Raw genomic sequence first — 27020 nt, forward strand, 5'->3', positions numbered from 1 at the left:
CAGGAGCTCGGTGCTGCTTGGGAATAAATCATGTGTTGTCAGACATGGTGGTTTTTGACCAAGGTCCAGAACAGAAGATGATTTCAGTTTTAAGCAGTTGAGGCTAAAAGGAGCACCGATAGATGATGTGTGGGGGCAAAACTGCATGGACCTTTCAAATTCTCAATTTCTTCCTCCTCCGTTTTGTTTTTCTAAGGGTTGTTTAATCTCATTTCATATGGCTCACAGCTTTCTTCTTTAGAGTCCATGCATTTCCTGAATACCTATATCTATTAAAAGGCTTAGGCAGCTGTGTTTTGCACTTGGCAAAACCTCAGTCATGTTGTTTTCCCTCTCCTATGACAAAACCAAAAGAAACCCCTAGTTTTAGATTTGAACCCACTAGGAAGTACTAAAAAGACCTCAAATTTTATCTCCCTGCATATAGGGGAGCAATCACTATGGTATATCAGTTTTTCAGATCAAACCTTCCTGTTGCACATCCAATAAAGAATGGGCAAAAAGACAGGCACAAAAGGAGGAATACCTGAACAGAAGTGTCAACTGGGTGCACTCAGAAAGCAGAGTAGAGCATCAGGATAAAATATAGCAAGGAGAAAGATCTGTTCTTGCTGAATGTACCTGAATACATTCACATAAATAATCCAGAAAGTTTCCAAATGTCAAAGTCTGGAGCTCACACTGGGAGGCTGTCTGTGGATGTGTAGGTCTTGTGCTGAAACATGTAATCTACAGATCATTCCTGTAGCACTGGTTCAGCTCTTTATGCACAGACACAGAGGCATCTAAAGAGGGAAAATGCTCAGATCCTTCTCTCTCCTCTCAAAGATTTTTTTCCTGATACTTGTTTTTTACCCATTGTCTCTTAAAAACTTGCGTTCATTATAAGTGCTTTCACTGAGTTCTTAAAAAACATCACAGCGGATCAAGACACGCCAACAGAAGTACAAGTGTGCAGAATAGCAACAGTGAAATGGGCTTGTGGAAAATGGTATCAAAATCATGAAAGGAATGTCTTGGAAGTCTGAAGAGTTATACTCAGACCCTGTTTGGCACTATTAAATAATTGCATGGGACTTTTGAATCTAGCACTCTCATTTGCAGGTATGTTGTTTAATAGACAAGATGTGTTGTTTAATAACTAAGACGTGAGTATTCAGCCGTTAATGTTAAAAACAATATTTAGAATGTATTGTGACGAGAGGTCAGAAGAGTCAAAACCTCTGCATCCCTAGAAATATCTGTGTATGTGTCTATAAAACATGGGCAGAAAGGAGAGTTACTTCTCTCTTACAGGATCACTAGGCAAAATCAGGCCTATAACAGAACAGGAGGTCCCTCTAGCTTTCTTCCACAAAAAAAAAGGAAGAAAAAAGGCAGGCTTCACATTCTGAAAAAGAGCAGATAGCAGAAACCCCATGGTGCCATGGACCAGATTCAAGAAAAGGACTGAATGGGATAGAGGGGAAACTAAAACTGAAGAGCTGTTTCAAAAAGCTGCAAGGCAGTAGAGACCAACCCAGAAACGGAATGTAAGTAATTGAGATACTGATCAATAATACCTGCACTGCATAATAAGTACTGTATATTTTTCCTTTTGGAAAAGGAAGAGTTAGCAGTAGGTACCTGTAGAGATGATGATGCAATGGGACGTGTCTGTATCGTTCCAGTAGAATTGGTTTAGGTTGTTCGCATTGCGATACTCCGGCACCCAAAGAGACAAGGCACACCGATCTTGATTCATCCTTATCAGGAGCTTCCTATCAGGTTAGCAGGTGGCCTGTTGCATATAAAGACTCAGTTATGAACCCTTATGGGAACTTCTCAAACATCACACGTTAGCAGGCTAATATGGAGAACCTCTAGGAAAGCTGCTGGACTGACTGGGAAACATGAATATGATAAATAAAGCCTCTGCCTTGTGCTGGAATGAGGGGAAAGACATGTTCAGGCTCACACAGAGAGACTAGGGTGCAATGGTAGGAAGCATAGTGGACCAAAATTGGACAGTGATTCTATATAAGCAAGGAGAAGAGAGAAAGTGTTAGAGTTTGGGGTTTTTTTCTGCTCATTTGGTCAAGTGAACAAAGGACAAGCAGTAATTTGCCTGATTGCAAACCCAACACTCATGAACTAACTCATATTTTGGATAAGGCAGGTAGACATAAAAGAGTTATTAGAGTATGGTATCAGAGGACTAGCTGAAGAGTGGGAGAGGCATGCTTCTTAGTTTCATACTTTCTTCTGAACCCTACAAACCCTAACTGCTTATGTCCAACACCAAAGCACAAGAACGCTTTTTGTCACCTTGCTTTTTGGTAAATCCAGACAACTGTTTCAGGGGAAATTACTTGTTAAATTATCCACAATGCTACAGATGCTAGGCTGTTTATTTTGGTCATATATTTCAAAGAACAGTTTCTCCAGCAAACAGTGTAACAGCTGTGGCTGATAAAACTCCTGGGTATAATCATTATCCTCTTTTTCCTGATAGAGACTGTCACAGATTTACCATTGAGTTTTGGCCTAGATGCTCGTGCTCTACAGTCAGCCAAAAATAAAATGGAAATGGATATCCTTAACATGACAAAAGCAAAAGAAGACTTTTCAAGGTCACAAAACTAAAGGAATTGTAATTATCAGACCAGAGGAAGGAGCTGTGTCCTACGCAGGTACATGAATGTACTTTGGATGTGACTGTGTCACTGCTGAGCCATTTCTCCTGTGCATGGCCATGTGGATCTTTCCACAAGACTGAGGATTTTGGAAGGTGGAGTCCAGTGCCATCATGAAAGAAATTCTCTGAAGATCTCTTATGTATTTCAAAGTCGAATTACCAGGAGCATCCATCCATTTTGGGGGCCTCGGTTACTGGCAGCTCTGTACACTAAGGGCCTGACTGTCTATAAAACCATCTCTGAAGTCACAGTCCAAAAATCTAACCTGAGATTTCTTCTCATACAGAAATCATACAGTCAGACCTGGAAACCACTTTAAAAGCATGGGCATCCTTAGCCTTTAATACACAACCCTACAGTGCGTAAGGTACAGCTGCACACCTTCGGCAGAAGATGTACTTGCAGCTCTTCTACTATACATGCTTTTGCAAGGAAACTTACCCATCAAAATTAATCTTTTAAGTAGTGAATGGAGCACTCACGCAAGATGCAAAGCTGACAGGCTTTGGTATTGGATTTCCTTTCATACGAGCAGCACCCCCTTACAGGGCAAAGCAGGCTCTCTCCGACTGTCTTGCCAGCCCTTCTCAACAGCAGCCTTGAAGACTTAATCCTAAAATTGTAGGGCTGTTCAGTGCCCTTCTCTGTTGATTCAATCACTGGTCTGTCTGCTCCGGCTTTCAGAGAGGATGCCAAATGAAGTGGTGGTTTCTGTGATGCACACACCTGACCGCCAGGAACTGGAACAAGACCACCAACTTATTTCACGTCAGTTACTGAATAACCACTGGAGGTTTGCAGCTCTCTGTCACTACCAGCCTGGACAGGATTCAAACCAGCAACCTCAAGCAAAAATGATTGCTACTCCTGATACATCCCATCTTCTACATGTTTTAATGAGCGAGCAGGACAGCCTCCTATTACTGTTGGTTTTAAAGAAGCATTTTTGCTTTTCTGGACTTGAGCCCAAAATCCCACTTGGAGTAACTCACATTCATTCATGTCAGCAGAACAACACCAGCCAAATACAAAGGGGTTTGGGTTTTTTTTCCCTTTAATTAAACTGTTACTCTCTCAAATCAAATGCAAGCTTTGTCATCACTCCAAACTAAGAAAGATCACAGGTGAATGTTGCCAGTGAAATTTAAAATCAGCTTGAAATAGCTTTACTTTTAGCAGAAAGTATCTTTTTTTTTTCTGGATGTTTCCTCACCAAGCCAACTGTTAGAATTGAAATAGGGCAGATTTTCTAGACTATCAACTGCAAAAGGTGTTTTCTATCTGCTTTCCTCCTGCCTTCAGAAGAGATACAGCATCCTCATTTCTCTAGGCTTGGTTTACCTCCTCACATTTTGGGGGGATGATTATGCCAAAAACGATGATTATGCCAAAAGCTGTGGCAAATGTGGCCATTTGCCACAGTTGCCAACTTCTTTCCCAGGACCACTACAAGCTTTTCTGGCAAAACCAATTCTGTCCTGTCACTGCTGAGCAGGTTTGCTAACACAGCTCTGCAGGGAGTGGCGTTTCTAGTATCATTCATGCGCAGAAAGTCAAAACACCAGAAGAGCAGCACTTACACCCAGCCTGAATGCCTTGAAGTCCTCAGCTCCCAGCCGCCCTTACCAAAAAAGCCTTTCTACAACACTTGTGAATTTATTTCCATCCTGCATGGGAGCTTTAGAGAGAGTGGGGTACAGAAATGCTGGAGAATGACAAAAGACAAGAGTTAAAAATACAGAGTGGAAGTATACATATACTGACTTCATTAACTGACTTCAGATGATACCAGCTTGCTGGGTTGTTTTTCTGCAGCTCTGGCGGGAAATGTTTTATTTGCTTAGTAAAGTTTTCACATGCAATATGTTGTTGCTGTTTTGTTTTGTTTCTTAAATCCCTTACCTGTATATTTATTATAAGGCAGATATTATACTCTCGCAGTAAAGAAACACTGCAAAGTGCTAGTTAACTTCTCAGAGCTGACTGAATAATACCATAAATACAAGGGTACTGAAATGACAACAATAAAGGCATCTGTACTTTGAACAATAAATATGAACTGTAGCTGTGCTTTGGATTTTATGCATGCTCTAGCTAATAGGTATTCAGCTTGTGTGGGCCACTGACATTTAAATAAACACATGTGCAGTCCAAGGGGGTTGGCTGCAGAGCCTCTTGTCAATTGAATCCAGCCCTGGGAACACTAATAGAGTGGTTCAGAATTGCAGAAATTCCATGCTGGGCTAGCCCCTGGTGGCATCTCTCCTGAAACCATAAGACGTCCTCCTTGAGGAAAAAAAAAAAAAAAGTGACAATGGGGATGAGGAGGAGTGGAAAACCCAAAAACATGTGGCTTCAAAGAGATGTTGAAAATACAGCTAAGAAAAATGTGTGCCAGCCTGCCCTTTGCAGACTGAAGAACTCGGCTTCTCTGGAACTGAGCTAGCTTGTCAACCTTAACACTGTTCCTACACCACATGAGAAAAAAAAATCACCTTTTAAACAGAGCCATTATGTTTTTCTTTGCAAAGCAAGGCCACAGATACACTCATGTAAATCTACTACTGCTATGAAAGGAACAGGCACCTGGGTTACAGGACCCTGAAGGATCCTGACACAACAACTTTCTGCAGCACACGAGCTCCTGAGGCCATCTCTGCCTGTGAACACAGGTGTAATTGTGGTGGAATAAGCTTGATTGCATTTCTGGAAAGGAGAAGGACTAATGCAGTTAAGTCTTTCTTTACCTGTTACAGCAAACCAGTCGGTAGCCCTAGAAATCAAAAATTATTTGGCAGCATCAGACACACTGAGGGGCTATAGGCACAATGTTAATCCTCAGCACCTCATTCCAAAATAAGAGAAAGACTGTGAAATATCCCGAGCGCTTGTTTTGCATGGTGCACATAAACCACAGGTGATGCCTTAAGTGTTCGTGGGACATCAAATATTCTCCCTCACTGTTGTAGAAAGCACAGTTTCACGTCTGGGTGTTACCTTTGCTCAGCACCAGTGCATACTGGTGCAGATGAGGGATAATCCAGGCATAAGATGACATCAACTCCAGGGCTGTCAGCCTTTGAAAAAGGGAAGGGGGCTGTCAAAAAATAAAAAGAAAAAAACCCAACCAAACAAAAATAATCCAAAGGGGAATTCATTGAGCTACTTATCACTGAGTTGAACACTGAGCAAAGCAGTAGAGGCTATGTAATAGCATTATAGATAATTAGAAAACTAGGATGAAAAAACATGCTTTTGGTAGTTGGAATCATTCCTCCTGGGGAATTCTTTGTGGGCATCAATGCATATGTAAGTAGGGGCAATTTAGTTGATACCATGTACTCTGGTTTCTCAAAAGCTCCCTCACCAGGGGCTCCTAGAAAATTAATCTCTCCTGGGATCAGAAGAAATGTTCACAAGTGAATTCAAAACTGGTAGAAAATAGGAAGGGACAGGTAGGAATAAATGGTTATTTTTCACAGTGGAGGGAATCCCAGTGGAATCCCACAGCAATTTGGGCTCTGACATGTGTTGTTCTCAGAGCCTAAAGGATCTGGAAAAGGAATACAGGAGCGATTTGCAGAGGATAAAGAAAAAAATAATTACTGAAAGTAGCAGAAATTAGTGCTGTCCACAGAGAGCTGCAGAAGGACTGAAGGACATGACGATAAAACAGAGTACCAGGTGCTGATAAATACGCAGTAGCACAAAACCAAACTGACTTCACCATAGTCCCTCCATTAGTTATTACCACTCAGGAAAGAGATAATCCAAATCAACAAAAACATCAGTTCATTCCCAAACAGTGAGCAAAGAGATGGATGGATTGTCAGGAAATGGCTTGAGAAATAGCTCCCCTGAAGTTACAGTTTACGTCTGGCCAGTTACTTCTCTGCCTGAAAAAGGGGTGACTTCTGGATGTCCGTCACATTTTCCATCAAATCAGGAGGTGTGTGGTGGTGGTGAACACATCATCGCTCCTGACAGTACAAGAGCACTGTTTGAGGCACATTCTTAAAACGATGCAGATTAAAAACCAAAACAAAGCACTTTTTCATGCGAATTGTGGGCTTCGCTACCGTAGACGGTTGTGGAAGCCAGAAAAGTGAGCGTGCTCCAAAGGCAGTGAGCCAAAATAATGGAAGGTAAGCTGAACAAAAAGATCTAGGAAACATAAAAATAGAGAAAAAAACCTCTAGCTGAGTAAGCTGTTAAGCTGCAGCTTGCTAGGAGGGTTTGCTGGAGCCAGCATAATGCCTGTTTTTGTGCTCCTTCCATTAAGTGTCCACTACCAGCCAGTGTCAGAGATAGTGCACAAAGCTAGCTGAGCCTTCGCTCTGCCTCCCTACAGCTGCTCTTGTGTTTCACAGATTAACTTTGCATCCGGACATAATTGGTACAGAAGGAAAACATTGAAAGGAGTCTGGGAGAGAATGTCTAGCATGCGTTTCTAATGGAGCCAGTGCTTTCAAAACAGTTCATATAAATATAGTTTCAAAAAAACACTGAAGTCAATAGGATTTAGGCATGGATGTAACTTCTAAAGCATGCGACTGGGGTAGGGAAGAGGAGTATTTGGAGAAAGGGGAATTTTTCCCACAACAACCTTCTTGATGGGGGATAATCGGAGGGAGACAGGACCCTTGTGTGTGAAGTATCTGAGGAAGAGACTAGACAAATAAAGCAAACAATAATCAAGTCACTGGAATCAATTACTTCTCATCAGCACAGTCATCTTCTAAAGTCTTCTAAAGGAAATTAAAGAAGAAATAATTGAACTACCAGCCAAGCTTGTAACCTGCCATCCTAAGTTGCCTTAGTACCTGTTCTTGAATTTTGCATTTAAAAAGGGAGGACATATGGGTGAATAAGGGTATAGCCATGGAGAATCATCATGATTTCTGTAAGGGGAGGTTTTGCCTCACCAAACTATGGTGGTTCTGTGAAGGAGTCAGCAAGCATATGGGTAAGGGAGACAGTTGCTCTAATCTTCTTGAATTTCCCAAAGCATTTCTAGTATTCTCCTTTACCAAGCGCTCTGACATGCCATGGGGTAAGAGGGAAGGTCCTTGCACAGATTAGAAATAATAAAAAGCAAAAAAGAACAGGAAAGCAGAAGGTACAAAGCTAATGTTAGCCGAGGTTAGCAATCCAGAATTAACTAGGATATTTCAGTACGCGCTCTCTTCTGCTTTCGCAGGAGCAGAGCGGCACAGCCGCCATCTCGCTGCTGCCCACCACCACCACGGCGGTGGAGCCTCTTCCCTTGCAGGGAAGAGCCTCCCGTTGAATTCACTGAAGGCCTGGCTCACCTTCCTTGTCAAGGAGTGAGATCTCCACTTAGGCGTTCAGCTCACTTGCTTTTTCTGTAGGTTTGAGGTGTGGTTGCTCTGTCACACAGCAGAGGTTCCCTGAATCTCCATGAGCCTTATTTGAACAATCTTACTGTGCAGGCAGTAGGTTTTATAAGATCTTCATACAGTAAAAGTGGTTTTGAAGCGGGATACAAATCAATCTTCTATACTTTTTCTTTTTTTGCCAACTAGCCAGTGTCATGGATGAGGCTACTTTCCAGCACATTTCACAAGCATCACTTTTTTTATTCAAAAACTTTCATTTGCCAGACATTTCCCAGAACATCCATTTCATGGAGAAACACTTTTGACTGCATCAACGTCTGCAATCAGCATGCAGGCATGCTGAAAGAAATTACAGATTGCCACCAAGCCTCTCTGATCCCGGGGTAGCTGGAGGCAATGCTGAGCCTGACGGATGCACCTGCCCCATCTAATTGCTCCATTTAGAAAATCTGGGATGCTGGTTTGGGTGGAGCTGGGTGCTTAACCCTACCTGAAGGTTGGAAAGCTAGAGGTGCTGCTGTGAGCACGACACAGAAGGAAAAAGTAGTGTGTCTTGAGGTAGAGGGCTGCCTGGAAAAGCAGACTTGAGCTCTGCAAAACCAGTTCAAGGAAGAGGATGTTGCATTTATTTACAGAAAAAATGTACCTAACCACACTGAACACAGTCCTGACTCCACTATTTTCCTCCTTGTGAAAACAAACCTGGAACAACATACAGGCGTATAGAAATACATTTAGCGCTCACTGAGGTCAATGGAAAGACTCCCGTTGATGTCAACAGAAATTGGCACAGCCCTCAAGTAAATCCATAAAATACATTTAGATCCAATCACAAAGTTAACCACGGCGGTAGTTGCAGGTGCTTGAAGTCACCGGCATAATTCCCAACATAACCAGCACCTGGGCAGCAGCATTCCCAAGTGTCACGATCCAGCCACAGTACTGTGCTCCCAGCTGCCCTCCTTGGGGGCAGGGAGCCCATCAGGTTATGGGTTTCTTTGAGGGATGGGCATCACCTCGCTGAAGAGTCCAGGAAGCTTGCTGGGGGGGTTGCAGGTAGAGGATCCATCCCCAAATCCTGACGCAGTGCCCACCAGGAAGCACAGTATCGGGTGCCAAATCTAAGAGTGGTCTCAGGGAATATATGCAAACACCTGCCTAAAATCAACTGAATTGAGACCGCCAACTCATTTTGCACAGACTACAAAATATTTACTATGATTTCCATTCCCCAGCAAGTGAGGCTCAGATGTCATATTGATTGGGTGCAATGTAAGAAGCTTGACAGACAGAAACGATGCAGAGCAATCTGGAAAGCACGGGAAGCTGGGCTCCACAGAACAACACGTATTTTTCAAGACAACCAAATGCAAGTATCTGCATATAGGAACAGGAGCACACGCTGCATTTTGAGGACGAGGGACTGCATTAATTTGGGTCTGAAACCAAAGAGTCCCTGCAAATAACTAGCTGCACAGGAACTGCAGGAAGAGATGGAGAGCTCATTTCAGTACTTGGATACATACACAGCAGAAAATCAGCAAAGCGCTTTGGCAAGACCATGGCTGGAAGAGTGCAGAAAGCACATCTGGAAAGCAGCTATTCAGGGAAGAGGCACAGATCTCAGCTGAAGCCTGGAAAACCTGCCCTGAAGTCCAAGGCTGAAACGAGTCATCTCGTCATGGGCTGGAGAGATGGTCTGATGAGTCCGTAACAACCTATACTGGAAGAGCAGGAGGAAAGATTTCCAGCAAAAGAGGTCTCCTGAATTTAGGAGAAACAGGCTCAGGAACCCACTGGCTGAGTGCAGTGGGACTCAGTCTCTGGAGTAGCAGTGAAACGTTTGTGTGCTAACAAGAGTAATTGAAACAACCCTGCTGTGCAGCAGAGTCCTCCCCAGCCACTGCCAGACAGGTCTGTAAGTCCAAAAGAGATATTTCACTAAAAAGCTGGTTCTGAAAGGAACCCCCAGGAAACCTATTATTTAAAAATCTGCTTCCTTTTTGGGCATCACAGCAACACGTACTTTTTGAAGCAAGATCAGATTTTCTACCCTTAGATTTTCACCTGCTCAACAGTACAAAGTTCTCAGAGAGGCTGTATTATTTTCTCTCCATGTGTCACTAGACAATCTAATTTCTTCCTTTGTCTGTAGTTATCAGATAGTTGAATTTATTTCAGTTAGGGGAATATTTCCTTCAAGAACTGAAGATAGCCAAATGCCCCAAAAGATCATTTTAATTCTGTGAGAAGCTGTTCTATGATATTATGATAATATCTGCTGTATATTTTGGTGATCTACTGCTATGCCTTAGGTTCTGTGTTTAAACAGCTGACTTGTGTTATGGAGTAGATTTGTTTACACTCAGCTGAGTTATTGCTAACAAGAAGTCTTTGTTAAGCATCATAGGACTATATTTCTTTGTGATGGAAAGGCAGTACCATTACACTACAACCAAAACTAACCCAATGATTTCCTCTGATGGGTCGGTTGCTGTTATCAGGTAACTCTGTGATCCCTGCCTGCAGCACAGGATGCTACTATGCAAAACACAGGATCCAAGAAATTACAAAAAAAAGACTATCCATCCTTTAGAGAAGTGCCCCTTGCCATCTTCAAGAGAGCAAATCAAATTTAATTCAAATCAAAATTACCTCAAATAGTGGCTGCAGTACGCTTGTGGCTGTTCAGGAAATTATGCTGGAGAGGAGAAGGGCTTGGGAATTTGGGGACAGGGAGACATCTTGTAGGGGACTGGGACAAAACGAAGGAGAGGCAAGACTTGGATGAAATGCAGTTTGGTGACAAATGACTGAAAACTGGTCCTGACACCATGCTGTGAACAGTACCCTGGAGCAGAGGTCTGCTCCAGCTGATATCAAGGTATGGATGGGCAGGGCCTGTCTGCAACCATGCCTCTAGCCCAGTCTCACCACAACCAATTTGTCCTGCAGCAAGTGGTGAGTGTGCTGATCCCACCTGGGTGACCCCAGTTCTGGTTCTGTCTCGGAAATTAACCCACCTATCCCCCAGAGCTGCAGCAACTGCAGCTGTTACAAGAGCCAGGGCTTGAGCTATGAGGCAGAGAAACCTCTTTAGAAGCTGAAAGGTGCAGAGCAGCATCTTGACTTCCCTCCCCGTTAATTTTTTTCCTTTTTTTTTTAAGATGGATTCTCTTGTGATCAGTTATTCCTTGACAGTACTGTGCTTTCAGTAGGAAACCGGTCTCCTTCACTGGTCCCAACCGGCAGGACTGAAAAACTGCCTTTCCCTTGCAAGTTAATTATAGGAGAAAGCTGTCGTCTGCCTAACTCCTTCCTCAGGCAACCTACGCAAGAAGCTTGGCCACAGGAGTCCCCTGTGCAGTCAATCTCGCTTTGGAAGTTGATAAGAATAAGAAAGAGATAAATCAGGGGATGCACACGGGAACATTGTCCTCACTGCTCAGCTGAGCTGTTAAGCCCGTAGCCACCAGCTCTTACTATTTCTTTCCAGAGTCTCTGGCCAGAAACACTTGTGATCTTAAAAGATGAGTGCCTATACCAATTAACTCTTACACGGTCCTTGTTTCTTGCTAATTGTACATGCCACCACGCACACAGACACTCCTGACTCAGTCCCTTGAGGTCCTTTTGCACCCTGAATTTTCAGGCACTGGCAGTTTTAATACTCGCTCTTTCTAGAGTGCCAAAGCAGCAGTAAATCCTAATCCACAGATTCTTAAAACTACTAGCATTTGATTCTTTTATTACAGATACCTGCTGAGAGCTGCCTGTGTTGATATTTTACTGACAGCAGAACACTTCATACACTGTTATTATCTGAAATTACTTGAAAAAATAACACATCCATAAGGCTGCCATGAAGACATCCTGAAGATGGAAGCTGCCATCAATGATGCTGACATTTCAGGATGTAATCTAGGACACCATTCATGGCTAGATCATCTATGCTAGTTTAAAACCAGTCCAATTAATTCTGTCGCTGGTAGCTGGAGTACCGTCCAACAGGTAACAATGATTTTTATAAAGAGATGGTATGAACGGTATCTTTATGACCACCCAGCTCACATAATGCTTTTGTCTTTAATGTGCTCACAGTTTCTTACTGTCACTTCTCAGCTTGTTATATAAGGTGTAATCATAACTTTCTTGCCGTATCCCCAGTAAACTTGTCATATCTGAGTGTCATTTGCTATGAGCCTGATTTAAATTCTCCTCATCTGACCGGCTGGATAGTCTTTCCCAGTTCCAGTAATGTCCTTAAATAATCCCGCTATTCCACAGTGAGGAAAGCAGGCTGCTTCACAGGTAGCAAGCAATTTTGCACTGGTTCACGGGATAGGAAGGTATGAGTCCTTAGAAAGACAAAGGGAAGAATGAGCTAAACTGTGTGTTGAAATGGTAATGTCAATGGTTTTTTCCCCCACTGTTTATAGTGCTTCCAAAATACTCAAACTTAATTTTTCTCCTTTTGTTCTCTCCCATGTAGTAAACATTAATCCCTCCCTTCCCCATCTACCCCTTGCCATGAGCAGAGATGAAATAAACAGCTGAGCTACTCCTGCCAAGAGCAATTTCGCCTCCCAGCAGTGCCAGAAACACCGTTGTCTGCATCCTGGCATCAGCCATTTCAGCACAGCCTCAGGAACAGGATTTGCACAGCCAGCAATAGAAAGAACTCGGCTTTTCGTATGTCCGACCAAAATAATGGCTATTTAAAAATATCCTTGGCAAGGGAATGGCAGAGAGCGCCTTAAAATATACATCGAACTGCTTAAAATCTGCAAGGACTCAACAAGACAACAGAGGAGGGCGGTTTAACATTACAGGCAGCAAAGAGGGTCGTTGTTAGAGCTACATGGAAAGAAAAGTACTTCCTTTTCAAAGGGGAGTCGGAAGTAGAGTTTAGTTTCAAGGGGGTTTTTTGGTTGGTTTGAGGTTTGGATTTTCTTTTTTTAACCTTCTGTGTGGAAGGGGAGGCAGCCAAGCAGGACTGCGTTGCCTCTCGAGGAGGAGAAGTGCCTTGCCCAGCAGCAGAGCACTTTGGAAAGAGATGCTGGGGCAGTCCTCACTTCTCCCCAGCGGTCAGCCAGAAGAAGAAAAGCAGTGAGAAGGTCGGTAGGCATCCAATGGAAACCTGCTTGGGTTCCCCTACAGCTTCCCTGAAGTCAAACTGAGCTCGTGAAATATTTCAACATCAGCACAAGAGGGTTTCCTGCCCCCCCCCCCCCCATCAGAATTACCATTTGCTTGGAGAGTCTCTTGCGGTTGTTACGAGTTGCAAGGAGCAAGTAACACAGCAGAGGTTGTCTTGGTAGGTGCCAGGAGGTAGCCCAGTCGCACACTGATCTTCAGGGTGCTCTTCTCTTCAAGAACATGCCAGTTCCAGCTCCTGTGAAAACACACCATGTTAGGAAGAGCGGGTTATGTAGTTTGGGGCAAGAGAAACTAGTAGCAAGAAGGCACTTGCATGAAAACGCATGAGCTTTCTGCTCAGGCTCAGCTTGCTGGAAGCTTTTAAGAATTGTCTGTCTCCTGGGATGGAAACTTCATGGACCCTGAAAAAATGAGCAGAATATTTCAGGATTCAGCAGCGGTGCCAGGAAGGAAGTCTGAGATCCCCTGGTTGCAACGGCAGCAGCATCTGCAGCTTCACCTGCTCTGCTGCATTTTACAAGCCTAGAACAGGTCTCCTGCTGCTGCCTTGCTGACAGCAGTCACTCTAGGGAGCCTGACAGCGAGGACAAGCACTTATTAACATAGATCAGCTCAAAGAGTAGTCCACAAACACTGGCTTCCTGCTATCTCCACCTTCTTCAGAAAGTTTCTGCTCCCCTTTTCCATTTCTGTGAAACTTGTGGGCTAAGAAACCAGAACAAAAGAGCCAGCAGAGAGAGCCCAACTCCCCAGCATCAAGGATTTCCTCAAAAAGCCTTACTGCAGAAGGGTCCAAATACAAAATATATACAGAACTGGTTACGAGCAGTAGAGGTATGGAACAGAAATATTTGCTAGGCCTGCCAAAGGGAATGGAGTGGGAAGGGATGCTATTGTCAGGATTACACCTGAAGCAGCCAACTGTGGTAAGAATGGTCTAGAGTGGTAACCAGGACAGAGCAAGGCTGCAGGGGTATTGGGCTTTACTGGGCCAAGAGGTAGGAATGAGGTTAGCAAGGTGCAAAGCGGAAACACCCACAGTTAATTTTGAATCTGTAACAATTCCTTTGGAGATGTTGGCTTTGGAGTAGGATTCCTGCAAACGGAGAAAGCCATGGACATCTAGAGGTCCAACTCTAGAGGAATGTCTCCAAATAGCCAGGGTAGGAGAACAAGAGCAACCACTCATGCAGAAAGGTCAAAGCACAGAGTGACCGATGTGGAAGGAGAGAGACAACTCAGCTGGAGTGAGCATCATGTTTTCAGTACTGACTTCTGGGAAAAGGTGCCTGCAGCATAGCTTAGGCAGACCTGAAGATGTTCACAGACTGCAGAAGAAAACCAGCACCAGGTACACTGCCACCGTGTTTGATCAAGGCCAATGCTAGAAGCAGAGGAGCCCAGAAAATGCTTGTGGTTTGATGCAGGACAGAGAAAAGATATAAATTACATGAGCAATAAAGAATAACAGAGCATTGCACATGGACCCACAAGCTTCCCTTACAGCAACCACACAGAAACAAGTTGGAAACCAGTTCAAAGACCGCAAGAAATGAGGAACTACAAGATTTAACAGATATGTGAGCTAAGATAATCATTTCCCATGCTCCATACAACCCATTTCTCCTCTGCCGAGGAGCTGACCAGGGAGACTTCAGGCAGATACAGTCTGTATCTACATGGATCAGTAGTGCTGTACCAGAGCAGCAGGTTTGTAGAGTGAAACAGCTGTTCTACAGCCATGCTATATATGTTTTAGAGTTTAACTTTGGATACCTCTGGTCTGATCCTGTGACCTGGATGCCTATTAACAGTGGTCACGCATTGCACGCCTGATCTGAAAGAAAATATTTTTCTTAACGCACCCATAGTTAATGTGGTCTTCTGCAGGCGGGTGCCAAGCGAGCTCTGCCCCCACGCCAAGCTCGTGCTACGCTGGAGCCCGCGACAGTGCAGTTGGCACAGATGTTTCAGCATCTGCTTAGCTCATAGCCGGGATGGTGCCAGCATCAGGAGGATGGGAAGGTGCTTGGGGAACGTGGGTCTGTATTTGGATCAAAAACCATTTGCTCAAGTAAGCTTCCAGTTTCCAGGGGATGCTGCATTAAGCAGAAAAAAGGTATTCTTGAGGGAAATAGCACATATGTAGCTTCTGCATAGCACACAGAGCTTTGTCCAAGTTTGAGCCTTCTGAAGGACAGAATTGTCCTACACTATCCCTGCTCTGTTTCCTCAGCAGGTATCTATCTCTGCTGGCACCTTAGCCTGATCACCTGCCCATGCTCTACCTCCTTACGACTGGATCACTGTGAACATGAGAAGGGGGCAAACAAGCTGTTATTGATGTGTTTTGGCACTGCGCTATTTATTATTGATGTGGTGTGTAAATGATGGCCTGCTATCCATTTCCTCTGTTGTAAAGTGTTAATTATTAAAAATAGTCTGAAGCATGAAATATGGGGCATAAAAACACTTGCCCGTGAGTGATGGGCATACAGCTATGATACAGCTACATCCAAGCTGCATCCTTAACGTGACAGCTCTGAAAGCTGGCACTGACTGCTCGTACAAGCGACGGCAGCCTCTGCAATGCCATTTCCTTCCCCTGTTGAGGCATGGGGGTGGGCACTGCTGGAGGGGGCTCTCTGGAAGTGAGAAGCTGCCAGGAGGCACATTACAGGTAGAGTTTTCCAAGGTGGACTAAAGATGCAGCACTTGACATGGGCAGCAAAAAAAGAAAAGGACTGATGTCTTTCAAAGGGAAGTGCTGTCCCACTGATGTGTGGATTGCATGGCCTGAACCAGAAGAAAGAGGTCTCATGTCCTCTCATCCCACTGCAGGCACGACACCACCACAAGGAACAACTCACTGTCACACAGGGAAATGCTGCACATGCAGGAAGGCAAGAGGGGGACAGAAAAAGAAGAACAACTGCCAGTGTTTAATTATTCAGTTTCAGATACCTCTCCCCCAGGCAAGAGGAATCTTTGGGGCTGGAACACACACTCCAAGGAGGAGGAGGTCCTGATCCTCTCTGTGCTATAGGAAGCCTTTGGAGCCCAGCATCTGATTCCAGCTCAGCCATTTCAAGTCATCTATTCAGCGTGGTGGGTCCCAGGTACCCAACAGCCAGTTTGCTGTTTTGTTTTGGGGACTTTTTTCATGCAGGCAGGAGATGCACAAATCCTGCAGTTCAGCCTTTGCCACCTCCTGTCCTCCAGGGTAATGTACTACCATCATCAGCCACCCCCATCAGCCTAGGCACACCCTCATTTCACATGCAGGACCATATATTTCTGTTCTTCAAGAGCCGCTGGGACTGACACCCCATCAGGAGAGGGAGGAATTGCCTTGTCTGGGATACGCTGTTGGAGACCACGACATGGACCATTACAGCAAAAAGACAGGTTCTTGAACTCAACATCTTAAACTTGCATCACTGGGAGCCGCACAGCAGTGTGCCAGGAGCTGTACACCACAGAGATGGAAGGTCCCTTTCCCATCATTTACAAGTCCAGAGTCAGCAAGAAGCATGAGGTGGAGGAGAGCCACAGCCCACATGGACCAGTCCAACATGCCCTGAAGTGAACTGCCTTGAAAAGAGCCTAATGAGATGAGGGACACCAGAGCCAGGCTTGCAGCAGTCCCATAAGCTTCATGGCAGTGCAGCCCTAACCCCATGAGACAAAGAGGACCTGTCATGTGACGGAGATGTTTTGGCAAGCATCCCTTGGCTATATAGAAAACAGTTCTTAAAACTGCATGCCTGGAGCAGAGTTTTCCCTCCCTCTCTCCTCCACCCCCTTCTTTCTGGGGATGGCAGGCGAGGAGCAAAAGCTGGGTTTATTCATCCCCTCTCCATTGATTGCAGCGTGCGTCACCGACTGCACGAGTGTGGGAGGTGCAAGCGTGCCTCACAGTCAAATCACCAGCCTTTCAGCTTAATAACACCTCAGGGGGATGTGGGCTCTCTTCCCCTTTTCAAAATAAAAACAGGAGAGGAAATAAATGTTCCAACAATATAAACCAAAAAAGAAGAAAAAACCCCCAAAACCTCCACAGCAGGAGGTGAAGGAAAAAACAACGCCTGGAAAATAAAACACATCTAATTTTCTTTTGCATGAGTCAGAAGAGAGATGTCAGGGATGGATGGCAGATGGTAAGGACCCTGGGTCAGGGATGCTGGGCAGCAGCAGAGGACGAGGCACTCGGGTTGCATCAGCCTCAGGGAAGGTCGGTGCCACCTCTCTCCAGCCGGGGTTACACACAGCCAGAGCACCCGCCACCGAATCCTGGAAAGCTGGGCAAGATGGCATTCAAAAAAGTAAACAAGCCACTTGGCCAGCACTGACCATTTCCATGAGCACCTGTGCATTTTGGGATCTCTTTTTTAGGAGGAAGGTTTGAAGGCTCAGGATGGACACCTGGAGAGAGCCTGAACCGAGAGCTGTGCAGTTTTGCTCCCGGCAGCCCCCATGGACTCAGCTTCTGCAAACCAAACTCCCCAGCCCTGACAGCCACCGCCAGTGGGTCCTGCCACCAGCTCCCAGAGGCACCTCCAAAGGCAGACTTCCCACCACATGCCTGCAGCCTGCTGCACGCTTGCTTGCTGATATTTTTATCCCCTGGAGAGCTGACACAATAGCCCAGGCATGCTGATCAGGCAGACACATATCTAGGCTTTTATTAGAGAGGAGGCACTTTGTTTGCTCAGTGGTTCAAAGCAGCCCCAGCAGATCCAGAACAGTCCGTGGACGTGATGGCTGTACTAGCTGCCAGGGAGGCCCTGCTGTCTGGACCAGGGGGCTTGCAAAACCTGAGACCTCCCCACACAAAAAATGCAACAGTAAGATCAGCTTGTGATGAAGACCCCAAAAATGCAAGTGCTTAGCACCACTGGCAAAGGATCACAGAGGGTGGATGACAAGAGACATCTCCAATAGGGGAGAGGAACCTGGCTTCCGTATACACAAGAAGATTCCTTTATAGTGGGAGATCAGGGATGATTTCTAGACAAGGAGGTACAGAGCTATTACATCTCAGTGGCATTAAGAGAAGCAGCACAGCCTAGACAGACTGACATCCCCAGCTGGGGAGCCAAAAAACCAGGCAGGAGCCTGTTTATCCCCTGTTTTAATGAACTTTCCCATAGCTCAGTTTTGTGATCACAGAATCACAGAATCATCTCAGTTGGAAAAGATCTTGAAGCTCCTCCAGTCCAACCATTAACCTCACACTGACCGTTCCCAACTCCACCAGATCCCTCAGCGCTGGGTCAACCCGACTCTTCAACCCCTCCAGGGATGGGGACTCCCCCCCTGCCCTGGGCAGCCCATTCCAACGCCCAACAACCCCTTCTGCACAGAAATCCTTCCTAAGAGCCAGTCTGACCCTGCCCTGGCACAGCTTGAGGCCATTCCCTCTTGTCCTGGCGCTTGTTCCTTGGCTCAAGAGACTCATCCCCCCTCTCTGCACCCTCCTTTCAGGGAGTTGTAGAGGGTGATATTCAGCTATCGGTAACTGCAGTGCTTTGAGAAGGTACAGCATTCAGCAGGGTTGCACGTACCTCATGAAGGGTATAAAATACCTTCATGGCAAGAGTCTGCCAGCTCTGCCAGCAATAACCTGCACAAACTTTGCCAGTACCCCTCATTTTCCACCAGTGCCATCTCTGAAGCCTGGGCTTGCAGATCACCGTCCCTGCAGCATGCTGACAATTGGGAGCTGAGGGCCATCAAACCCAGCCCAAAACAGAGCTACAGCCCAGCCTGGGCAGCAAGCAGGGCTCGAGGCCACTTCAGGACTCATGGGATGCTGGTGCCCGGGATGCTGCCGACCCGCACGCAGCCACGTGCTGCCACGCACTGGCTCCTCTGCCATGAGCTGCCCGTGCGGAGGAGCCCACGCTCCAGCAGGCAGATGATGTTTTTTTGAATGCGTCCCCATTTATAATGAGACATTACTCACAAGCTGGAGAATAAAATAGAATAATAGCATCTATCAGTGTTAGTCATGTTTTAAATGCGTACCTTTCAGAGCAGCATAGGATTTGATAGGATAATCTTCCAATAGACACGTGGGAAGCTTTCATTGAGGGACACAGCCCTGTTGGCAAATTACAGCTTGCTGCAATTTGTGCTGCTACACTGAATGCTGCTGGCAGGGGAAGGGGGGGAAACAAAACTTGGAGCCAGGCACAGTGGTCCACAACCCCTTAGAAATATGTTCAGAGCAGAACAACAGGTTTGGGGAGTTTTGCAAACTCCAGGTACCACAATTCTTCTGGCTCTTGATGCCAGGGCATACTCGTCCAAGTTTCACAAGGGCTTTTTCTTCTCCTTTCTCTACTGTTGGACTCTTGACATCCTCAGTGGATGTATTCCCCTACCCAAACAAACCATGTGTTGCTGAAAAAGAACATGAGCCGATTCAGAAGAATAAACTCATTTTGCACATGTGGAATCAGGCCTCAAGCTTCTGCAAGCGAGGAATGCTGCAGCCTCCCGCAAGCATCGTGTTTGGGATGCCTTACCAGAAGGGGCTGGGAATTTTGCAAGGAAGCTGGTTAAGCTGGGAGAACGAAGTTTTGTCTCAAAACTCAAAACACTTCACTCACGCATCTGTTTTGATGATCCCCTGACAAAAAGCAGAAACCCTCTTTCTGGGAAAGCCCAGCTCTCCAGCATCCTATCTGAGGTCTGCCCTTCTGGGGAGCCCAGCGAGACAAACTGGCTCAGCACCAGGACCACTGTGTTTTGTTTGAGAAAATTCATTGCAGGATTTCAGCTCTGTGAACAACTCATATCTTTTTTTCTGGTTTGGTTTTTTTCTTTTCTCCAATGTTTGAGGCACGGTGAAATCTGTCAAGCAGTCTTTTCTGTATGCTTAAGGAGATGGAGAGGAAATTTGGTTCCCAGTCAGATGCTCGTACCCAATTTCAGCAGTGGCGAGATGCAAGAGAATAGCAATTTTGCACAGCAGTGCAGTGATGCTCCTCGTAGCCTCCTGCCGATCTGAGAAAGGCTTCTGTGATATATTAACAAAACAGAAGAGAGGAGGTGGGAGAAGTGCCCAATGCCTTGTGCCCTGCCCCAGGGAAGATCCCCTGTACCCTGGCTTACCTGGGTAAGGGTGTTTTGTCCTTGGTGGCTGCCAGTCCCAGGTCAGCATGGACAGCCCTGGGCAGTGGAGGCAGTCAGCCAGCTTCACACCCTTCATATGGAGGATTCTTGTATAAAAAAAAAAAAAAAAAAAGGGGGGGGGGTAGAGAAAAGTAAAAAGGGAAGGGAAAGAGTTGCGTAAGGATGCCGCAGTTCACCCAGGCTCACGCGGTGGGGACTGATGTCCTCAGTCATGGGTAAACTGTGAGCAAGTCTGCACATCTGTGCGGCAGGGGGATGAGGTTTGGGGGGCCTCTCAAAGCCCAGGAGATAGATTAAAGCAACCTTCTTTTCACAGGGTGGACCCAGAAGCCCGTGGTGTGACCCTTCTGAACCTCTGATGTTCCCTCACATCACCCCAAAGAGGCAAAAAGCTTGATTTTCCTGTGGCAGAGCTGCACCTGCTACAACACCAGTACAAAAATTTGGAATAGCACAAACACGATACTCCCTCCCCTTTTGTATACAGATAGAGAATGAATTAGGAAAAGACACAGATCGTTGATGTGATGGAGCTTTCAACAGGAGGGATGATGTCCCCTGCACACCTCTCCCTGGTTTCTCCGGGGAACACAGACCTGACTGGCAATCAGGGCTGCAGACCCTGGTCCCTACTGCAGAAAGGAGATGATAGAGCAATGACTTCCCCTTTAAACTAAATCGGGGTAAAAAAAAAAAAAATAAAAAGAGTATCCTGCACGTTTTCGAGCATGAGACTCCCATACAAATGGTCCCCGCAATGTTTAAACCATTTGGGCTCCTTCCTTATGCTGTTTCTAAGTTTGAAGAATGCCTGCTGGGTATGATTAATATTCCTCCTCCTACACTTACCCGTTACTCCTGACAGCAAAAATTAAAACAGGAGCTTCTCTTCATTCAACCCCAACCCACAGGAACGTGGTTACATGGGGAAAGTTACTAATAAAAAAGGGGAAGGTTTGTAGATTTGCTGCATTCACAGCCAGGAGAGGCGTAGCTCTCATTCAGCATCCCTGATGGATGAAAGATCCCTCACCTCCTCCCAACGGGATGCTTGGCACGAGCGCTGCTCAGCTGGGTTTGGGGGGAAAGCCGCAGCAGACGACAACTTAATTCAGGTCCCTCTTGTGATGGGGATGCCAGTGGGATCACTGCAGCCTTGCTTGCACCAGGCGGTGTTGCTATGGGCACTGCTGCCTAGGAGCAGCCAACAAGATGGGGAATAGAGAGGAGCCATCCCAGAGCCTTCAAAATTCAGCTTATTATTATGCTACACGTGTTTCTCCCCTCATCTTCCCTCCTTTTGCACGTTTCAAGTTACCTTTCACCATTGACTAAAGTTTTATCCTTAATCAAAGCACTGTTGGCAGATGGGTTAACTCGTGTATTTAAACAGACGTTTAACAACGGGTGGGAGAGAGGGCGCAGAAGCCCAATATAAATCATTACTATGAGCAATCCCACGTCAGCCCAGCCCTCTGCATACATCCCTGTATATGACATCTGATGGGGCGAGCAGGAGAGACATTGCAGAGCCCTTCAGGGAGAAGCCCCTCGCCATCCATAGCCGGGTGTTCTCCCCATGACGCAGTAGGTTGGTCTGTATGACCCTCGTGGTGCCTGCTGGAGCAAAACCACCAGGATTTACTACAGGACCAGGGGCCATGCTGACAAGTTGTTGACACCTGCAGAGGAGGAGCGTGCCCAAAGCGCTGCTGCCTTCTCATCCTGTCTGGGAGGAGATGCTTCAGCCCTGCCGCGTTTCTGCAGCAGCATGGTGATAACCTGTCTCTGACCAGGGGTGGAGGTGGAGGAGCAGTGCTGGACTGCAGCCTCACTGATAAGAGTAGTTTTTGTCATCCTGCCTCTGTTTTCAGAGGGAGGCTTGTTCTGCAGGGGTGGCTGGTCTTGACATGGCACTACCATGAGAACCTTTTCCATCATGCAGGTGGTGGAGGGTGGAACAAGAGTGCACTGTTTTCTGTCTCAAGGTCTCACTGCGTGAAGAAGAGCAGAGCAGGGTGTTCCCACCCCCAAGCAGGTTTTTTCAGCAAAAATCCCAGAAGGTAGGGTAGGTAGCCACTGGAGTCTAATCCATCCCATAGAACAGCAGGATCCCAAGACATCATAGGTTCTGCCTCAAACACATGCAAGAACCTTCAAAGACTTTTCAAGGTTGTACAGCATCCCAAACTAGAATGTTAAAGGTACCAAACAGCTCCAAAACTCATAGCAGGGACCTGTAAAGCAGGTCACCATGCTGTGCTGGTATCCAAAGTTAAACCCAAGGAAGCCTGAGGGATTAGCCAGAGCAACCCATAACTTGATTTGCTGTGAGGACCCATGTTTTGCAGAAGGATCTAAGATGATGCAGAGGTTGTGTTAACCTTCCTGACTTGGGACTCCATCCTGAAGTGAAGTCAATAACAAAGTACCAGGTTCGCTGTTGTAATACCTATTGCAAGCGGACAAGCAGTTGGATCCAAGGGCAGAATCCCAATCTCATTTTTGTGCCATTTCTGTTTGGCCTGTGGGTTACATGAATCCAGAGCAGACCAAGGCAAGCCTCAAACCTTCTTCCCTTTGAAACAGGAAGCTTTTGGCTGAGAAAACGCTTGAAGCCACCTGGACCCACTGGCCTCCCACAGGCATTAGGAGATGCCCTGCATCCCAAATTCAGCATAGTCATACCCTGACTTTGGCCAACCATAGACACTTTCTTTTTTTTTTTAATCCCAGATAACTCCTGCCATGACCAAATGGGTTGTACTCATCACCTGCAAGCAGGGGACCCCAAGCCACAGCCATCAGCTCTCTACAAAAGTGGTACCCTATCAACTTTGCCCCACTTATTTTTGGCTAGGGATAGTGGTTTGCCTTTCCTTTATCCTCCTTGCAAAAATGGGTGGGGAAGTCAATATTTCCCCTGTACTTCACCATCTGGCTTGGCTACGACAGATCGCTAAATACCAGAGGGCAGAGCTTAGCTTTGATTCTGGAAAGCTTCAAGGGACGTCACACAGGAGACACTTACGCAATGCTAATGAGCCAGAGATCTCCTTCAGAAAAAAAAACTACAAGAAGCATTTTTAATTGCAACCCTTTCCCTTCAATTAGCTTCCACCCCCATTTAAAAGCAGGAGCAAGTCATCAGGAATTCAAGGCAAAACTAAGAAAATTGCTGTTCTACACCAGCCTGAGTTTGAGACGTAGGCAAGCAGGACTCACCTGCAGCACCGCTGGCACTGCATGGCACTGCCAACCGTTGCTGCACTCTGCCAAGCATTTTACTTACCCCCTAAGTAGTGCCATTCCTGCCATCACAGGAGAGCAGTAGATGGCCCATCTGCGATGCATTAACACCTAAGGGATATATGCCAGACCTAAGCTAAGATGGTAGGCTTGGGAGCTTTCCCCCTCCCTCCACAGCCCCGGTAAAGCTGGAGAAGCACTTTTAAAGATCCTTGAAAGTCTCCATGGTCTGTACTACAAGGCAGAGCCTCCCTATGGAGAAAGGACAGGGCAAGCATGGCAAGGCTTCGACTGGGCTGGGAAGGAGGAGAGACCCCAGCTCCGTCGCCACAACAGTTGGATGCCCTTAAACTCCAAAGGTCTGCTGCCACACAAATAAAGTTAATCACTGCCTTACACAAAGCACCTTCATGGGGCAGGCGTAGAGGGTGAAGAGACAGAGAAGAACAACTACATTCCTCTTTAATGAGCATAAAGAGCAAAATGGAGTCAATTAAGTCTTGTTCTGATGACATTTGTCTAAGTACATGAAGACTGGTATAAGCTAAAGCAAGACAAGTTGTTTGAACTCTGTGGGCAGGATTTTTTTTTTTTTAAATCGTTTTTTCATCATGCATTTAATTTTTTTTTTTTCCTCTGTTACTAGTAGGTTCAAAGGACATGTGGGACAGATTCAACTCAACAGTTTGTAAACAGCTGACGTGGGAGGGAGAGGGCACTTAAGTTATTGGAATTGTTTTCATTCAAAAAATTTTGTAAATTAATTCCTCCCCCAACTGCCTGCTATAAACACCACATAGCCATGTTCCTCCTCTTCAAATGGATCATGCAGACAGATGTGCCTTCTGTTCTTTTGCAAGCATCAAGGCTGCCTCACTCGCTGTGTAAATGTCAAGGTGCTAATTAGTTGTAACGGGAGTCAGGCGAGGACAAGTCACAGCGCAGGGAACATGACAGCAGCAACACAGCAACGTGGAGGAGTCACTGCTGGTTTTTTTTAAACAGCCCCTCCACAGCCTCTAAGGAATGGGATGGGCAGTGTGGCACTGCAGGGCCCAGACGGTCACTGAACAGGAGCAGGAGCAGGTATCTAGGGCTGGTGGCATGTGGGAGCTCGGCAGGAGGTACCCCATCCCCGCACATGCTGGAGGCCCAGCAGCCAAGGGAGGGCATCCCCAGGCTCACATGCTGCAGTGCACATCTGTAAGCAGGGAAAAAGGGGACCATGGACAAGGGAGGCATGTGTCGATCTGGCACGCAGCCTTGCCGCTGAGTTTATAATCTCTATTTCTGCAATAAACACCAGCCCCTTGTTCTCCAGGGTGGCACCGACAAGTTAGATGCTTCCTTCTTGCTCCTTGCCAGCTTCAGCTCAGAGAAGTCAGGGACATATTATATCCATCACATTTCTATCAATACTTTACGATTTCCATTCCCCCCTTTACCACGCTGTAATATTTTAAAAGCTTCAGGACAGAGATGTCACTTAAGTCCTCTTTGTTTAGACAGTACCTGTTGACCATTTAATTGCATAGTAATTACCATGTAGCACCAAGGTAATTACATGGTAAATACCATTTCATTGCAAGTGAATGCTCCTCTCTTCCTACCTGTGATGCAGGCCATGTGGCAACTTCTCCTGGCTCTGCCATGTGTGACTGCAGTCATTTATTACAACCTGCAATTATCAAGCCGTTACAGGGTGTTTATGTGGTCTGCCTCAAATTACCATTTAGAAAACAAGTGAAAGTAGAAGTGGCACCAGAAAGGTGCCCAGTTATAGAGCAACAGCCCTCCATAACAGCACCCATCACTGATTTCTCCCTGTTGTAGCTGTAGAGGAAGGGTAGGAGTAGGCTGACAGATGGAGGAGGTTGGTGGTGGGTAGAAAAGCCCTGCTGAATTCAGCAAGTGCTTCCGGGTGTCAAAAGGGAGAGTCAAGGCATTTTGTCTCAGCAGCAACCAACTCAATTTCCATCAAAAGCAAGGGAAGTTTATAAGCATTCCTCCTCCACACGCTCCCTCCCTGCCCTCGACTCAACACTTGTGCCAAACTGAGACAGGGTCATATCTGCTAGTACGGCCACTCAGGGGGTGGATCCTGCACACATGGGGCAGAAGGGACCCTTTTAGTGTGGTCACCTGCTCCACAGCCCCAGGACGTCCCTGCCAGCCAGCTCAGCAAAGGCACAGCCTTCCACTTGCCCCATCTCTGCTATTAGCAAGCCAACCCCAGCAGCCAGACCCGAGCAGCTCCGTGGTGGCTGCCACCCTGCAGTCCCACCAACGCTTTACCAGGGGTTGCAGCAGGGATGCTCTGATCCTTGTTACTCAGGCTGGTTCTTCACCTGATGAAGAATAATCAACCACAACCAGAACGTGGTCCCTTTCCACCAGGCATAAGAGGAAAGCATCAGAGATTTTCTTTTCCAGACTGGTAGGAGTGAGAAGTAATTAAATGTTATTTCTCACTAGTTATTGCTTCCCCTGCCTCTGTGAGCAGCTGTCTCCTGGCTCTCGCCCGTGTTTGGAGCTTGCTGGAAGCACCCCTGGGTTGCCCTTTCTGCTCTTTGGCAAGCTGACTTTCCCAAGGACTCCCTTCTGCACTTCCCTGCAGGAAACGAAGAAAGCACTGCCTCCACCACTGGTTCATAATCCTTTACTCAAACATACAGATTATTTAAACATAAGCAGGGATTTCATACCAGGTTTTGGAATTCAAGGGACTTGGGAGTATTAAATTCCACCGTTTTATCTTTAGCATGCTAAGTCCTCACACCCCGCCGTACAGAAATAGAGCAGCAGTGCTGAGCACTGGAAGAGCGATTGCTCTTCCAGCCCGGAGACGGAGCTCCACGCCTTCTGCCGAGTGGGAGAATGCAGGCATCGCATGCCAGCGCTGCCCACCTCCTGGAAGCAAAGCGGGGAGCATCCAGAGCATCCTTTCGCTGCTGCAGCTGCAGGGTTAATGTTACGAGATCAGCTTCTTCGGGGAGGCAAGAAATGTCTTATTCCGGATCACAACAAGCAACACAGTACCTCCAGTGCCCAAACCATCAGTGACCACCAAAGGCAGCTGAAGGGCTACCCAGCAGAAGAGACCAGTAGCTACCAGAAGATAGTGAAATGGGAGAAGCAGCAGCAGGGTGGGCTTCTGCCCACTTTGCAACTTTATTGTCTCCTCCCCCCATCCCATATCATGCCCATGCCAGCCTGCCCTGGCCAGGGGGAGATGGCATGCACAGCTTGTCCCACCCTCCCCACCAGATCAGCTCTGTCTCAGGACATCATCCAACCACCAATTCCAGATCTCTCTCCTCCTGGTTACACTGCACTGTAGGGTCACCTCTTTGACACCAAAGAAACACCTCTGGCTGCTGAGGTTGTGCCATGGTGTCCAAGGGCTGAGCTTGCATCTCTCCTTGGCCTG

General features: G+C 46.4%; 1 long non-coding RNA gene across 1 annotated transcript in view; it reads right to left on the bottom strand.

The window, feature by feature from the left end:
- Window positions 1-1644: 1644 nt before the first annotated feature.
- Window positions 1645-27020, bottom strand: part of LOC141925001 (uncharacterized) — a 29694-nt gene continuing 4318 nt past the window's right edge. Inside the window, exons 2-3 of the long non-coding RNA XR_012623724.1 lie at window positions 13285-13433; window positions 1645-1780 (exon numbers count right to left, since the gene is read on the bottom strand). This is a non-coding gene — a long non-coding RNA (uncharacterized LOC141925001). The remainder of the gene's footprint in view (window positions 1781-13284; window positions 13434-27020) is intronic.

The sequence above is a fragment of the Strix aluco genome, chromosome 6 (genome assembly GCF_031877795.1).
Source record: "Strix aluco isolate bStrAlu1 chromosome 6, bStrAlu1.hap1, whole genome shotgun sequence".
NCBI classification, from domain to species: Eukaryota; Metazoa; Chordata; class Aves; order Strigiformes; family Strigidae; genus Strix; species Strix aluco.